Raw genomic sequence first — 16,692 nt, forward strand, 5'->3', positions numbered from 1 at the left:
TGGTAAATGTGTCACAGACTTTTTGAAATGTCAATTAGCAAGACAACAAATACCACACATCATTCGAGACTAAATTGAGGATTGCCTTCAACCACGCCCTGCTTTAATAGTGCACTCTTTTGTCAATGGAAATTTGAACAATGAAAAACATGAATGTTTGGTGTTCTCTTTCATCATTGTACCTGTGAAACTGAAACCCATTAACCATATTGCTAATTAGAGATATCATTGATTCAGTACTGTTATTCGGGAAGCCTTCTTAAATCTCCTTCCATTGTTCCAAATTATTCGAATTTTCTAGCAGACAAACCCAGCATCTGTAACTTTCAGCAAATCAACAAACTGTGATCAACTTTTCTTTTCATATCTATAATAATAGTACTGAACAAACTCCAAAGTTAACCCCAAAATGTTGTTTTTCTTCTAAAAATAAATATGCTTCCATAATTTGATATCCTTTAATTACACAATAATTCAATGCTGGCACAAACTCGTGCTGCTCTGAACTCCATCTTGTAAAAAGCCTATTATTGCATTAGAACTAATTTACGCTGAGAAAAAAAAAGGGCATCAATAAAAGGACCTGCACTTGCCAAACAAATAACAAGGCCATAGGGAACAAGTGTTGACCTCAACGGTTGCAAACATGCATTGATTATACAGTTATTACAAGGTCCCTATCTACAGTGATCAATTGCACTAATTAGAGGATTACATGGAAACAGACACACACATTAATAGTATGAGGGGAATATAGGAAGGAATCTCATTCATTAATTTGGGATTAGAATATTTTTTCCTCGATAACAAAATATGCATTTGGAATAAAGTGGAAATGAGACAAATGAGAGAAATTTTATCTTTTTTTTCATGATTCTGTACTTATATTCTGGACTCATAATATTCAGATGCAAGATATGTACATGTATGTACATGAAGAATTGTACATGCAGGTATTTCCTACATGTACTTAGTGCTACATGTACATGTACTTGTTACATGTACAAAATGTACATGCACCCATGACCCATAATTTTATGCTAAACTATGCCAAAGGAAAGACATTTTCATAGTATGCTACATGTATCTTGCTATCTTCAAATCCATATGCCTGGAACAAACATATTTTAAGCACAAGTTGGTTTTTCTTTAAGTCGTCTTTTCCTTCTATTCATGTTTAAAGAGAAATTCCAGTAGTTGCAAAAACACAGATTTCATGAGATATTAGATTCTGTAAAAAGTCATTTTGCGATCGTTACCAAAACTGGAATTTTTCTTTAAAGACAAGCCCACCCCCCCAAAAAAAAATTAAATTAAAATCAGCTTTACACTGAAATTTCGTCAAAATTTATGCAATAAAAGACTGATAACATTTTCAATTGTTTCTTATTGTCTCAAAAGTAGTTATATCATCATTGGTGGTAGGTAAATATTTGGCATTTTATTATTTGAAATATTGATTTTTTGATCCATGGAACATTTTTCCTCCAATAAAAATAAACTTTAGATTCATGGAACATTACATATAGGCCTACATGTATCCAGTTTATTTTGAACCGCTACAGAGCTTCTTGGTGAAACACTTGGTGAAAATATTTAAGGTTCATTTCAATTCATTTTGTGACTGATATATATCTCAACTTGTTCATTTTCTGAAATTACTTCTGTATGACTATAAATGTGTAATTCATGATCTAAAACTAGGCTTTCATACACAGTTCATTATTTACATTAATTTAAACTACCACCATCATTTTTTTTAATGTTCTTTGCAACATGTAGGCCTATATGTCCAAGACAAGGTATAAATTTGTGGAGTACATTTTGCAGGTATATGAGATACATTTGCAAAGCCTTCAAACTGCATAGCAGAATGTCTGACACCAGCAATGCAAATACTGTGAAAAATGATATTTATATCAGTCAAAACAATATCATAAATCAATCCACTAGTCCAAGCCTGCATCATACTTAACTACATGCTCAATAGTTTATGAAAATATCTAGACTTGCATCTGAATACAAGGGGAACCCTGATAGCCTGGGCCTGCATGTCCTTGTTGTGTCACTTACATGTATGACACAAATTTATTCTGTTTTCTTCGCATTTTCTCTCAATTTATTCAAGATTAATCACAATTGACAATTACTGCATTTGTAATGTAAATAATAAAATAGCAAACATTTTCATACAAACCTGTAGGGAGTTTCAAGTCTCTTTCATGGAATTATATACACAAAAATACATGGATAAGAATGCACTGAATAAATAATCCCCCCCAAAAAAAAGGACATTGTAAAAAAAAATAGACGGAAAATGGATCACAGAACGGGAATAGCGTGAGAGCTTTTCTGAGACTGTCCCTGCAGCATATCAGTGCGGGCAATCAGACAAGGCTGTCAAGGCAGTCAGCGTATTGGGTGAATGGAATATCACTGTTGCTATGCTCAATAAGTTTAGCATTTGTGTGCCCGTGGAGGGAGGAAGACAAACACACAAGTATGATTCAAAGAACGCTGGTTTACCAGCAGATAGAGGGCACTACAATGAAACAGACAGCTTGTCTGGTTAACCAGCTTGAATTTAAAAAAAAATATTAAATGGTGTTTTAAAGGTAATGGATCTGCCTACTGTATGCAGATGCATTTATCTTAATCTTCATGAAAGTTTCAAAGTACATGTTTTCTATCAGACTAATAATCTGTAGTATTCTATACATTTACATATGATGCATTGTACTTTCAACAACCATGTTTTAAACTAGTTTTATTTGTTTTTTGTTACTGGAATGCTTTTGAAACACTGACTAAAGTGAACTTGGCTCTCATCAAACATCTCTGCAAAAACGATTCCATGAATATCTCCTGTACACATGTACATGTAGGCCTACTAACATAGACTAACAATCAACCAAGGTTTTAAAATCACTGCCTACAGGCTACAGACAGATCGAGGGAGGGGAATGGGGGCAAGATTATAATAGAGAGAACCAAGTAACAGTGACCAGTTCAACACAATTTTACAAAACAAAACAAAATCACAGTATGAGTGAGTGTATAATAAACATCAACCGATTCTATTACTTTTTTCCTCACAATTTTTTTTTTAAATGAGCACTCTCGTCAAAACAAAGCAAAACATAATTGAAATGATATGGGTCTAGTTGACACTCATGAAAGTTCATAGAGAAAATATATTCAATCACTCTTTACTGTCAAAACAGTCTTCAATTCATATAGAAACTCTACAGGAGAAATCATGTATTCTACACATGAAGATCGACATTGAACTACTCTTTGTCGTATTCCATCCTCTGACAGGAAATGCAATTTAGTTTTGAAAAAAAAGTATGAATCATCATACTCTAACTTGAGGCTGAAAATAGTCGATCTGAATGTGGGTAATAATCACTTGACGAGGATTAACCCAAATGCAGTTGGGGCTAATGCTTGAATTATAAAAACTGAGAAGACTAGAAATAGAAATAGGCCTACATGCATCACGAAATCGAACAGAGCAGAAGATTGATTTATGCCTATTGCTGGCATATTCCATCCACACAACCATGACATCTTTTAATACAAGAAACCTATGGGTTATGTATTCAATTCCCTTTGAATCATTTATTGTGTGTGTCAGCTTCATAACACTGGAACCATTTGCCACTTACAATTAGTGTAGGGACATTGACCCTGAACGACCTTCATACTTGTTCATGTGACATGAAACTGTCAAAAAAATGTCAGTGATAACCCTTACTATCCAAAACTGTCCAATATTTCATGAATGATCTTCCCCTAAAGTTGCTGAAATGTCACATTTCATATCTTAACACCCATGAAACGGCCAGCAATTTTCCATACGCTGTACATGCATTTCTTTGAAATTTCACATTGCACATTTTTACATCTAAGAAATTACAGTAGTATGATTTAGTTGAAAACTTTCAAGAAAATTAAGAATATTCCCTTCTCTTTGGACTCTGAAATATCGTTTTCAGTTGATGTCACACAAGATCAACTGACATGAATGTCTACATGAGGGACAACAGTATGAAAAATTTGGGCAAAACAAATATGGTCACTCGCCCCATTCCATAAATATACATAAAGTTACACTTTGTGCCAATGGATGAGACAAGGATAAGTCTTTCAATCACTGATATCAAACTTATTCATGCCTTTGTGGTTCTTTTCTCAACTTGTAAAAAAAAAATATTGCATCACTAAAAAAATAATCAAGATGGAATCACATGATACAAGTCAATGACCTTTAGCTTTAGACATAATATTAATGTACATTATGAATCAATCTTCAAGGTGATACATCTTTTTAAGTCGAAAAAAGGACTCAAGAGTAAAAAAAAGAAGGAAATATTCTTCATTATCTTGATAGTTTCCAGCTTGATCATAATGATTTCAAGGAAACATGGGAAACAGATTTAAACATTTCTTGGATGTAAAAATATAAAATGTGAAATTTCATCAACTTTTGGGGATTTTTAAGCATAATCCATTCAAACGGTTATCAAAACAGGAAATTTATGCATTCAACAGTCGTTTGAACAGTGTTTAAACATTTTACCTCTGCCCTAATACACATACTTAAAAGGGCTGCCAAATCACTTGCTTTTGGTATCACTATCAGTGGCACATTTCTTACTGCCTACATGTAATCCACATCAAATACACAATACATGCCTGCTTCAAAATAGCAATATCATAGTTTATTTTGGATAAAAATTGTTTATGACAACTTCTGAATTTATGAACCCTAAATAATTAAATTATTGAATAGATAAGAAAGCGTTTATTTTATAATTGATGGCAAAACTATAGAAATTACTTAAAATAATACTTCATAATGAGCAAGGACTGATGGTTTTGTTTCCAATTATAAATCATATCACAGGAAGTTTGTATTCATCACTACCAGCTACAATAGCTGAGGCTCCACCTGGTATTCTGATATTCACATCTGCCCCTCCCCCTTTACTTTAAAATATTCAAAAATATAATCATTTATGATAATAATCAAAAGGGGAAAAAGGGCATGAACCATGATTGACATAACCACCCATTAAAAGTTACATCTAAAGAAAGTCTGAATTTGAGGTCACAAGATACAAGCAGCATGAGCAAACTATAGGGGAATCCCCATGTTGTCATGAGCACTTGCTATTGCAGGCCTCTTAAAAAAAAAATGCTTGCCCGGTAGAAAATACCGCTTGCCCAATTTTTTTTTTTAATTCTTTTGCTCTAAAATATTTTTTATGATGGTACTACACTTAATTTTTAAGGGGCAAGAGAAATAACTACAAATGAGAATCATGTGGTTAAGAGCACATACAGATCTAGATCTAAGTCTACTTCCAGCTAAGTCATAACATCAGTTCTTATGCCATCATAGACATGGATCAGCTAATTTTTACTCAGTTATGCTAGTAGCTTCACTCATACTACCTTTGGAGCTATAAGTCACTGCCGATCGTGAAGACAAAAATCGCTGATTTTAGTCTGACAACTCATTATTTACTCGGTTGGGAACGATCAAGAATCTTGAGGCCGAGTAAAAAAAAAATTGCATGCAGTGAGCTTGAGAATCAGCTGGCTCGCGATCTCTTATATGTAGCGCCGATGTATGGAGCATGCCGTGTGCTGGTGTCCTCTTTGTTTTTTAGTCATCGGCAAATTGTGCAAGATAGAAGCGCATACGCAGTGTATTTTAGAACGTAAGATGGCAGCCCCCATAGCCGTTCTTCAAACAAGTTACCTGACAATAAATCATAGGTAAATTGGTGCAGATTTGATGTTTCCACTGTTTTGACATTGTATGAGAGATAATTGGCCGATAATTGTGTTATTGAAATTTACTGTCATCTTATTTTTTAATTTTCAAAACAACCACTTGCCCCGGGCAAGCGGGTTTGTTGCGTCCTGGCTATTGCTAGACAGCTCTGCTCAGCCGAGTTTGATTATTACACAATATTGCGCTGAGTGGTACTGGGAAGTTTGCAATGAGCAAAACTGAGTAATTAAACTGGAATATCTAGCCAAGGCCCTATACACAAATCAATTTTGAATAAGGTATTATTTTCTTCTGCATGTTTTTGTAATATCTTCTAGAACCATTGTAGAAAGTAAACATATTTTTGCCACTATTGGCTAAAATTGCAAAATCCACGTTGTCACTCATTATAGTTGTGCTGGCTGGGCAGCAGCAGTGGCAAAGGACAAGATTTTTTAGTCAATGGATCTAAGCAATTCACCCCATATTTCTCTGTCTATAATTTGTTGTTTTCGGTTGGAAATCAACTGAACATACATATATCAACAAAGAATTTTTTTCCATGACAGCACTTATACACTTTGAGGCCCATGGAAAAGGTACATGAGTAATGATGATGATATATTAATATTATATTTAATAATGTTGTAAGTTAGAGCCATTACGGGATCGGAGTTCGGTTCGGAAGTTTTGCTCCTAAAATCGGAATCGGTTCGGATATCGGATCGGAAGATATTCAAAAACAAAAAAATACATTAAAATTTGTATGTGGCCGGCGCGTGGACAAATGCGGCACGCTACACTGATGGCAGTATTTGTTTTGATCTCCGACAAAAGCGGAGGAAGAAGATGATGAGTTGTTTTGATCTCCGACATAATCGGAGGAAGGAAAATAAGATAATGACGTTCCAGCGCGCGACACTACCGCCGATCAATGATAGGCCTCTTCTCTACAACATCGTGGTGATGGCGGAGTCCGTCGTGAACTTTTAGAGGCCGCATTACTTACCAAAAAAGACGCATTATCATCCAAAGTTGCTTACGATGATATTCACCTTCTCTACGATATCGTAGTGATGGCGGAGGTAATCGTAATCTCATAAAGGTCGCATGACCTCCCGAAAAAGACGCATTATTATCAAGAGTTGTTTACCGTGATATTCACCTTCTCTACAACATCGTAGTGATGGCGGAGGTAATCGTAAACTCTTAAAGGTCGCATGACCTCCCAAAAAGGACGCATTATTATCCAGAGTTGTTTACCGTGATATTCACCTTCTCTACAACATCGTAGTGATGGCGGAGGTAATCGTAATCTCATAAAGGTCGCATGACCTCCCGAAAAAGACGCATTATTGTCCAGAATTGTTTACCATGATATTCACCTTCTCTACAACATCGTAGTGATGGCGGAAGACGCATTATTATCAAGAGATGTTTACCGTGATATTTCCCTTCTCTACAACATCGTAGTGATGGCGGAGGTAACCGTAATCACATAAAGGTCGCATGACCTCCCGAAAAAGACGCATTATTGTCCAGAATTGTTTACCATGATATTCACCTTCTCTACAACATCGTAGTGATGGCGGAGGTAATCGTAAACTCTTAAAGGTTGCATGACCTCCCGAAAAAGACGCATTATTATCCAGAGTTGTTTACCATGATATTCACCTTCTCTACAACATCTTAGTGATGGCGGAGGTAATCGTAATCTCATAAAGGTCGCATGACCTCCCGAAAAAGACGCATTATTATCAAGAGATGTTTACCGTGATATTCCCCTTCTCTACAACATCGTAGTGATGGCGGAGGTAATCGTAATCTCATAAAGGTCGCATGACCTCCCGAAAAAGACGCATTATTGTCCAGAATTGTTTACCATGATATTCACCTTCTCTACAACATCGTAGTGATGGCGGAGGTAATCGTAAACTCTTAAAGGTCGCATGACCTCCCGAAAAAGACGCATTATTGTCCAGAATTGTTTACCATGATATTCACCTTCTCTACAACATCGTAGTGATGGCGGAGGTAATCGTAAACTCTTAAAGGTTGCATGACCTCCCGAAAAAGACGCATTATTATCCAGAGTTGTTTACCATGATATTCACCTTCTCTACAACATCTTAGTGATGGCGGAGGTAATCGTAATCTCATAAAGGTCGCATGACCTCCCGAAAAAGACGCATTATTATCAAGAGATGTTTACCGTGATATTCACCTTCTCTACAATATCGTAGTGATGGCGGAGGTAATCGTAAACTCTTAAAGGTCGCATGACCTCCCGAAAAAGACGCATTATTATCCAGAGTTGTTTACCGTGATATTCACCTTCTCTACAACATCGTAGTGATGGCGGAGGTAATCGTAAACTCTTAAAGGTCGCATGACCTCCCGAAAAGGACGCATTATTATCCAGAGTTGTTTACCATGATATTCACCTTCTCTACAACATCGTAGTGATAGCGGAGGTAATCGTAAACTCATAAAGGTCGCATGACCTCCCGAAAAAGACGCACTATTATCCAAAGTTGTTAGAGATGATTTTCACCTTCTCTACAACATCGTAGTGATAGCGGAGGTAATCGTAAACTCTTAGAGGACGTATAGTCAGATAGTCGTAAATATTACCGCGCATGTTAGCGTGTTCAACTAAATCTTATTTGCCTCCGCTTAAGATCAAAACATATCGTCTTTTCGTTGTTTTTCTTCCTCCATTTTTGTCGGAGATCAAAACAAATTATCATCATCAACATCGTTTTGTTTTTCCCCGATTATGTCGGAGATCAAAACAAATCATAATCTTCTTCTCCACCTGCCTTTCCGCTAATATCGGAGATAAAAACAAATCATAATTTTCTTCCCCTTTATCTTCTTTTCCTTCCACCGCTTTTGTCTGAGATAAAAACAAATCACCAGCGCATTTCGACGGCAAACATGTCGCCACGTGTTTTTTTGTTGTCTTGTTATGTTTTGGTTTTTCCGATCCGATTTTTTCCCCACTGGTCAAAAATCGGAGTTCGGAAAAATGTAGAAAAAAGGGGGAAATCGGATCGGATCGGGAATTGGAATAAAAATCGGTTACAGCATTAATATATAATATCAATAAAAATGGGTCCCCACTAAAATCTTCGAGAGAAATATCACATTTCATTCAATTCAAATGGCAGCCAAACATCAGCAGGTACCGTAAGTAACGGTGTATTAACTGCACCTTTTTCTCGGCGGGGTAGAAGCAAAAGTCGGGTGTGCGGTTTATACACGGTGACGGGTCTGAGCCAGCCCGCCGTAACCCCTCCCGTACATGTACGATGTCTGCCAGTTCACAACACATCGAGTGGCCGGGCGTAGCCGCCCAGGCAATGTTGTTTAGAGGGGTATGAGCCGCGGGTAATTGGAAGCGATTATTGCAATATTAATTAAATGTTGTCCATAACAAACACACCCACCTTCATGACACTATTTTGACTTTATTCTCGATTCAAAGTAGTGAAGTTCCCTGGCTAATTTAAAAGAGACGCCAAGCATACTCGGTAATATTTTGTCACCGCTGAGCTGAGCGAGAGTTGAGTGAGCTTAATTAGAGATTGCGTTGTAATGTGGTTATAGTGCGACTTAAGGTGGCGCTATTCAAAATCCCGTTTCGCGCCAGCTTGTTTTTTTCCTTCCTGTTTGCTTTTCATAAGATACCATGTAAAACCACGCACGAGAGAGACGGCACGAAGCCGTAAAAAACAACTGGAAAAAATGCAAATTTCTTTGTTTCTTGAACCTTCCTATAATCCCGTATCCAAAATTCATGCTAAGACATCAAATTTCTGAAAGTGATTGTGAGATTTTGATGCAAGAAATGTGAATGTTTCTTCCTCCTACGCTGGGAAAGACACAGATCATAATTTGATAAGATGTACTGGCATGACTTGTACTGTATCGTAGTTTGCAATGTAATGGCAGTGCTGTGTGTGTACACTGTGACTGTGAGGTGAGCGAGTGTGTAAGTTGCCAATATTGTCGGGACCGTTCTTTCTTTCTAACATTTGTAGATGAATTGATCAAGAACAGCATATTTCTGCATACCGGTAATCTCTTTGGATACTTTGAAATCTTAAAAACTTATTTTGTTTCTTCTTTGTACCTCAAATATGCATGTAAATGTGAGAAGATTTTTTTTTTTTTAGTCCAAAGTTGGGGGTGCGCTTAATTACGGTACTTGTATATTTTCTTATCATTCCATACATGTGTTTTAAATTTCGTAACCAGTGGCTAGTGATTTACAATATATTGCATCGAAATATCAACCTATCAGCCTTATGAGTTTTAGGTGCTTGTGGGCAACCTTAAACACCAATTTGTGTACTTACTAAACTTACCTTTGAAGATTTATTAGATGTGTACTGGAAAGCAAGCTGCAGATAGGCTTGAGTTAGCTCCTCTGAAAGACAATAGAGATACAGTAGGTTTTTTTTAATACGAAACAGGTAGCATACCAACTTCCAATAAATTTCAAAAAATATTTTGTTGTTCATAAATGAACAAAATATTTTTCAAAATGTCCATATGTCCAATCTTAAGGTGGATGAGGTAAAAAAAATAATAATTAAAAAGTTTGATTTTTCAATCAAACTAATATGAGGAATATGCATTTTGAAGATATGGGTTAAGGCAAGTACCCCTGGAAACAAATCTCATCTTTATTTTATAAAGTTATCTTTTGTGGTTTAAGTACATGTAAGCCCATATGTTGAATTCTAACGTTTCAATGAGAAAAAATTGATTATATAATGCAAATTTATGCTAATTTGAAGATTATGTATGGGACAATTATAAAAAAAAATAAATAAAACCTGTGGCATTTAATCAAAAGTGAGACGTGGATCACAGAACACACTATTCATTTACTTTTCATTTTATTAAACCTAATATTTTTTTTTAGGGGGGGGGAGTGGTTTTAATAATTCATCATAGCCAACATGCCCCCGAAGTCCCACTCTGTCAGCTGCTAGACAAAAGGTTTTGCAGTGAACATGTAGGTCATCTAAGAACGGAGACCAGGGCCCCGTTTTACATAGAGTTACGATTGATCCGATCAACCGTAACTCTATGAAAATCCATCAGTGTCATAATCTTTTATACAGGAAATTTGCAAAATGTCCTTTGTAAACAAAGAAGAACACACCAATCGTGAAGAAATCAATGAATTTATGAATAAACATTCATATCAAAAAATTCTTTTGAACAAACATGAATTTTATATGTTGACTGTGCTGGCTTTCCATAGTTGCGATTGATCGGATCAATCGCAACTCTTTGTAAGATGTGGGCCCAAGGGCCCCATACTGTGTACATGTACTGTACATACTGCACTGCATACATGTCTGCCCATGCATTGACCACCATGACATATAACAAGGCCTGCATACATATATAAACTAAAGTGTCATAGAAATGAGCTCTTAGGTTTATAATTAGATGCCTCAGAAATTGAAGAAATGCTTTGTCAAATTTTGCTAATTCAGGGGGCAAGAGCAGGGCTGGCACTTTTTAAAAGGTGTTTTAAAACACACAAGAAAAAATGTGTTTTAAAACACTGCATAGGCTTGTGTGTATAAATTTGCATGGATTTGATTTCAAATGAATGTTTTTTTTCATACTTTTATTTCTGAAGTTTACCATTTTCTTCTAACTATTTTAAAATTCTTTCTCAACACCACTCTTTTTCTCCTCTTTCTCTTTCCCCCTTTATTCTCCCTTTCTTCATCTCTTTGTCATGTTCCTTTCTTCCCATTTCAATTGTGCACATCAATCCATATTAAAGGTAGGGACAGTGATTTTCCGTTTCAAAAAATTGCCTTTTCCGTTTCAGAAAATCCTAAATTCCGTTTCGGCATGTCAGAAAACGGAAATTCCGTTTCCCCATAGACTTTGTACACACGGAAAAGTGACAATTCCGTTTACCCATCCAGTAGCAATAACACAAGTTAACGCTCGCGCTGGTCAAAATTTGGATCTGTCACTGTACCAACAACGCAGTAGAATCCGCTCTAATCGGATCTATGCGGGCACAAAAAATATTTTGACACATATATCTAACATGAATACATCCTCACCTTTCACATTTCTAGCATTATTTCACTGTTGAATGAACTTTTATAGATAATTTTGGGGGGTTTTCGACATTGTTTCGAGCAGTCAACGATTTCATTCTATCCGCCATTTTGGATTTCAAGATCGTGCTGTACATTTTCAAACGTAGAGGGCAGCAAAACACGACCTGCATGTGAATGTTTTGGATACGGCCGAACGACCGTAACCTGCCAGAGCGGCCGGGAAGGACCGGGGCAAGGGGTACGATCGGGTGTGAAGGAGTGAAGAGCAGTCACGATGTGTTGATTTTGTTGTGATTGTGGTGAAGTGAGATCGTGTTTTGTGGCCATTTAATATTCGTATTTTGTTAAGATTTTGGAGTAATTTTAGGGAAAGTTATTTCCGCCATCGCGGAAAACGGACGGAATTCGCGGAAAACGGACGGAATTCACGGAAATGGCCTTTTGAAGCGGAAAGTGGCATTTCGAACGGAAAATTTCGGAAAACATATTTTTCCTCAAAATACACAGAACAGCAACATAAATTACTCCAAAATCTCAACAATATACGAATATTATATGGCCACAAAACACGATCTCACTTCACCACAATCACAACAAAATTAACACATCATGACTGCTCTTCAATCTTCAATTTTCATGTTGCCGTCGCATGTTTGAGGCTGCGACCCTGCGATGTGTTGAAATCGGCCGTGAATAATACGTGTGAGGAATTAGATACCGGATACTGGCCAAAAATCACCAATATTGAGGATGACCGGAGGATGGACATTTTTTTTCCCACCTTTGCCACTCGAAGTATCCAAACGAGTTAACTGTCTTGATGTTCGGGTAGGTGGATGTACTAGGCCTAGTACATGTATGAGGAATAAACTAGGCCTAATCAAAATTCAAGTGTCAACTTTAGTGGTGTTTTTTGGCATTCAATTTCAATGATTTAGTATTTTTTGGGGGGAATATGAACTTTTCTGTTGGAAATTCAATAACAAAAATTATAGTTTGTTCGTTCGTAGGATGAGTGCTGAAGTAGTGAGTAGTGAAATGAATTTCGGCTAACATTTTTCGCATTATGAAACGATGTTAACCGACAACTCTAAAATCTGTAAACATGTACGTGGTGCGAATCGAGGTTAGTTTATAGTATAGCATAACCTATAACAATATTACAATACGTGTAACTGCCTTGGACCTTAGACCCACAACGGCAAATTGTCCATAGACTGTGTACAACGGATAGATCGTCTCCGCACAGCAATTCTAAGACCGCTGATTGGTCAATCGCGCAGATCACGTCATGATCACGTGGTCCGAAAAATAATTCCTTCGGACTGCGTGCGGAAGTATCGATAGCGATAACGATATCCGGTCACGGTGTGTACGCGGTAAATGGTCTTGGTTCGTGATCGGATCGCTCCGGTATCGATCAAAAATTATCGAAACCCTGCAATTTCATGCATATTCACGCGACGCTCCGAAACCCGGAAGCCAATTGACTTTGTGCACGTTGCGATAGACTCTACAAATTCCAACGAACACGATGACATATAGACGCTAATTTGTAAGATTTTGACGGAAAAGCAAAAAGTAATCGAAATTCTCTTACCTGTGCGGTATCGGTGAGAAAATAGATCCTCCGAGAATACCTTTCATAATTCATATAAAATACGCGAAAGTGAAATTCTAGGTCGATTTTGGTACGAGGTGATAGAGAATTGCACACTTGTTTTGGTGGAATTCTGTGTGGTGAAATAAAAGGCTTGCACTGCACAACGAACAATTGTGTACAACGGATAGCGGAGCGTGAACGTAGCGGTCGTGTACAGTTTTGCTTATTACATGACGTCATCCAGCCCTTGCCGAGAACCAATTTATGAATGAAAATATAGTAAGCATGCGCAGTGCAAGCCTTTTAATTCCCCACACAGAATTCCACCAAAACAAGTGTGCAATTCTCTATCACCTCGTACCAAAATCGACCTAGAATTTCACTTTCCCGTATTTTATATGAATTATGAAAGGTATTCTCGGAGGATCTATTTTCTCACCGATACTGCACAGGTAAGCAAATTTCGATTACTTCTTGCTTTTCCGTCAAAATCTTACGAATTAGCGTCTATATGTCATCGTGTTCGTTGGAATTTGTAGTCTATCGCAACGTGCACAAAGTCAATTGGCTTCCGGGTTTCGGAGCGTCGCGTGAATATGCATGAAATTGCAGAGTTTCGATAATTTTTGATCGATACCGGAGCGATCCGATCACGAACCAAAACCATTTACGGCGTACACAACGTGACCGGATATCGTTATCGCTATCGATACTTCCGCACGCAGTCCGAAGGAATTATTTTTGGGACCACGTGGTCATGACGTGATCTGCGCGATTGACCAATCAGCGGTCTTCGAATCGCTGTGCGGAGACGATCTATCCGTTGTACACAGTCTATGGACAATTGTTCGTTGTGCACTGCGCATGCCTACTAATTTTCATTCATAAATTGGTTCTCGGCAGTGGCTGGATGACGTCATGTAATAAGCAAAAATGTACACGACCGCTACGTTCACGCTCCGCTATCCGTTGTACAATTTGTCGCTGTGCCTACAGTTCTTTTTAAATTTTTTTTAAATTAAAATTAAATAAAGACAAAAATCGATGAGCCCCGTCGGGGGGATTTTGCATTGCTGCACGATAGCGAGCCGTCTGTGTACGAGGAGAAATGAAAAAAGGTTAAAAACTCCTCGAAACAGACGGCTGCCAGCTGTCTAAAAAGTTACTCGGAGCTCAATCTCAAGACTCGGCTCGGGCTCGCGGTCGCAGCTCAAAAAGATCACTCACTCATTCAGTTCACTCATTTCATTTCATGATCAAAATTTTTTGGGGGGCACGAACAAATTCAACAACGTCAACAGTGGCTGAAATAATACGTTATTTACTCACGTTCTGAAGAATCAGCATTCACAAGAACAGATTTTAGTAAAGCACATTTCTCTTCTGAAGCCATACGGGGTAAACGAAAGCCAGTGAGTTAGATTCTTCGCCAGATTTCGCAAAAAATTGATGCAAAATTTACGGCGATAGAAGTTCTCTTCGCGTCCAGGGAAGGTACAAAATGGAGATAAAGTAATGCGCATGCGCGGCCGGCATCCAGAGCAACTAGTCTTTATCTCAGAGCAAGCTTGAAAATTTTGTTTATTGCAAAAGAAAAGTTCGTAGACGTTCTTCCATGCTCCTGCAAAAGGTATAGACCTTGGGCCCGTTGCAGAAAGAGTTGCAATCGATCGCAACTCTAAAAATCATGCGTAACTTGATTTTCAACCAATCAACAGCGCGTATTTGGGACTTGCGTTTGATTTTTTGACTTGCGTTTAAACGCAACTCTTTCTGCAACAGGCCCCTTATCGCAAATAGATTCACGCAAAGGATCATGGGATCGCAAAGGGGGCAATAGCGCCGCTGTTGTCCGGATGCAACCATGCGAGCGCAAGCAGCCGACAATAAAGTGTACGATTTCCATAGTGTATCAAAATACGATCGACGCCCGCAGCCAACATTTTGCTAACTTCCAGTAAACGCCTCGTCATATTTGTTCCAGAGTCTAACATCACTTTTCTTCTTAATCATGGGTGGCAGAGATAGATGTGCTGTCTTTAGCTGCAAGAATTACCACAGATTTTATGAAGAAAAGTATAATTTTCTTTCATTTTCGCGCACTGTCTGTGCGAGTTTTGAGCTGCGAAGCTGCTGTGCAGTGTGCTTGCATGCACGGACAGTGGGCATGCACTCTCGGCCCGGGGCCAGGGGACAGTGTACGTCGGCGAGGCAGTCTAGGAAACTGGTCCCATATTCCAAGCAAAAATAAAATGATGATCAATAAAACAAACTCTGCAGTACATTTGATTACTTTATTCTAGTTATGTATGTTTGTAATATCAATCGATAGTCAAGAATACATGTTTCATAAATAATTATCTCAATCATGATTTTATTCAGTAGGCCTAAAAACCGAGCTGTGTTTTCTTTTTCTCTCCACATAGTAGGCTACATAATAGTTGCATATTATTCAGGATCGTGGTCGGACATTCTGAAGTTTAATTATTGGCATGCTTAGACAAAATAATGAATAAAATAATGAGAAAAAAAAAAATAAAAAATGAGAATAGATGAAAATATATTGAGAGAAAAAGTAAGATACAAAAAGAAAATTAATGAGGAAGGTGATCTGTAAGAGAAGTGACTGAATGCGATGAAATAAATTGAAGATTTAAATGTTGAAATAAGATTTTTTTATCAAAAGAATGGAATATATATCATTTATATGAATTAAATATCCATCATCTACTAATTTTCAGACAAAATAAAATTACAGAGAGTTGGAGGGATGTTTCAAATTCAGGGATTTATTTAATCTGCATGTCATTTTTCATATGTCCTTCATTATGTATATATATATGAATAAATAAATAAATATATATTGTATATATATATATATACACACAAACACACACACATATATATATATATCTATATATCTATATATATATAGCTTATTTTTTTTTGTATACTTTAGATTTGTCTCACCCCCTACATGTATATAGAGCTTGTATGATCAAACTAAAGAGCCCGAGTTGCAAAGGAGGACTATACGAAAACTATATAGCTAAATTATATGGAGATATATGGTCTACATTATGATTCTCATGAATATTCTTTAATGGAAAAATTTGCTATCTAATTGGGATCGCCGACGTGCTCTTTTCTAAAGTCGATCGGCATTGACCCGCAATCACCGTCTCACTTTT

The 16,692-nt window shown here is 37.2% G+C and overlaps 1 long non-coding RNA gene across 1 annotated transcript; it reads right to left on the reverse strand.

Moving 5' to 3' along the window:
- Nucleotides 1-1,489: 1,489 nt before the first annotated feature.
- On the reverse strand, nt 1,490-15,029 carry LOC121423127. The gene is made up of 3 exons (XR_005971238.1): nt 14,831-15,029; nt 10,162-10,223; nt 1,490-5,773 (listed from the first exon to the last, which is right to left on the reverse strand). It is a non-coding gene; the product is annotated as an uncharacterized LOC121423127 (long non-coding RNA).
- Between the last annotated feature and the right edge of the window lie 1,663 nt (nt 15,030-16,692).

The sequence above is a fragment of the Lytechinus variegatus genome, chromosome 10, assembly GCF_018143015.1.
Source record: "Lytechinus variegatus isolate NC3 chromosome 10, Lvar_3.0, whole genome shotgun sequence".
In the NCBI taxonomy this organism is placed as follows: domain Eukaryota; kingdom Metazoa; phylum Echinodermata; class Echinoidea; order Temnopleuroida; family Toxopneustidae; genus Lytechinus; species Lytechinus variegatus.